Source organism: Rhagoletis pomonella, unplaced genomic scaffold (genome assembly GCF_013731165.1).
Source record: "Rhagoletis pomonella isolate Grant_MI unplaced genomic scaffold, Rhpom_1.0 Rhpom_scaffold_00005, whole genome shotgun sequence".
NCBI classification, from domain to species: domain Eukaryota; kingdom Metazoa; phylum Arthropoda; class Insecta; order Diptera; family Tephritidae; genus Rhagoletis; species Rhagoletis pomonella.
Window position 1 is genome coordinate 24,995,907 of NW_023458559.1, and position 1,621 is coordinate 24,997,527.

Here is a 1,621-nt window from a genome sequence, read left to right on the forward strand (position 1 = left end):
TAATTTTTCTTCTAAGATTGATAGTTTTCGAAATAAACTTAAAACAATCTCAAAATATTGCATTATATCTCGTTCATTTTCAAATCTACGGCATAAATAAATAAGGTCAAACTTGAAGAAAATCAAATTTCCTACAACTTAAGTTTGATTTGATGGGGATTTTTGTTTGATTTAAATATTCATATTGAGTTTAAAATACATATATTTTACTGCCTGCCCTTAAAAATTCTCGAACAAAGATTTTCTTTGTCAAAGCATTATTCGGCGCAAATACCTGCTTTGATTGGCTTTTGCTGAACAAACAATTTTCTCTCACTTTATTACATCAAATTGTAAAAGGACTGCTGTGATTGGCATCCACGAATGAACCACATATATTTCTGATTTGCTTGCGTCAAAATTGTCGGATCTTCATTTAGTGTAAAAAGAATATTACAAAATGGCAAGCGAACACAAAAAAAAATACTAATTTGACGAATTCACAGACAGCAATGGGAATAGGAACCTCGGGCCGAAGTCTCTAAAAACCATAAAAAATAATGAACCGTTATACATAAATACCCAAATGATATCTTATATATGTACATATATAAATCTGTGAAATTTTGTAACAGAAAAGTATTCAAAACTTTAATTAAAGTGACCTAACACAAATGAGAATACATATTTTTTTATTTCTTACTAAAGGGTATTTTAATAGGGATTTAAAAGAAAAATGGGGATTTTTTGGGGATAACTGCGGCTTGATATGGGCATGCTCTACAAAAAAATTCTGGAAACACTGATTATACCTGCTCAGTCTGCTTTTAGAAGCCAATCGTAACGGTCGTGTCGCTGTTCGTTTTTTGAATCCCAATGCATTTCACATCCATCTAAAATGCGTTGTTTTATTTGCAAACAATCTGGGGATATAACAAAATTTACAGTCTCAAATACGGCGACTTGTCGTGGACTCATGAGAATAGTGCGAATTATGGCTATCACTAAGTGCTACAGAAAATTTTCTGTTTTGCGACCGTAGGAACCGATCAAACCACACCGACAGACTTTTTGAAAAGCTAAGAAACCGTAAGTTTAAGGAAGAACTCGTGCGATTTTTAGAGCACTGGGCGAATGACAGTGTAGCGTCCATCCTTGGAAGCAAAAAGGTTTTCATCGCAGTCGATGATCGCTGTTTTTCATACCAAACAATCGGAACCACGTCGCGAAGTCACAAGAACCTGATTACACGTGCTCTCACGATGAAGCGGACACGAGGATTATCTTTCACCTTTCCAAAGCAGCACCGACATCTAGGGCACTCATAAAAGCGTCGGATACAGATATTATCATCATTCTCTTGGGAAATATCCATAAATTCCCAGAGATGAAAGTGTGGATGTTCGATAAATCGGTGGTCGATTGCTCAAAATTGGCCACAGCGTTAGGACCGGACTTATGTCGAGCGTTGCCCGGTTTCCACACCTTCACTGGGTGCGATTATACGGCCGCGTTTTTCCGTAAAGGAAGAAGACAAACACGATTCTAAGAAAAAGAATTTAAAGTCACTATGTACATCGTATGTATGATAATCGAAATAAAAGAAAATTTTAATTACCAAAATATTTGAATAACCAATCTT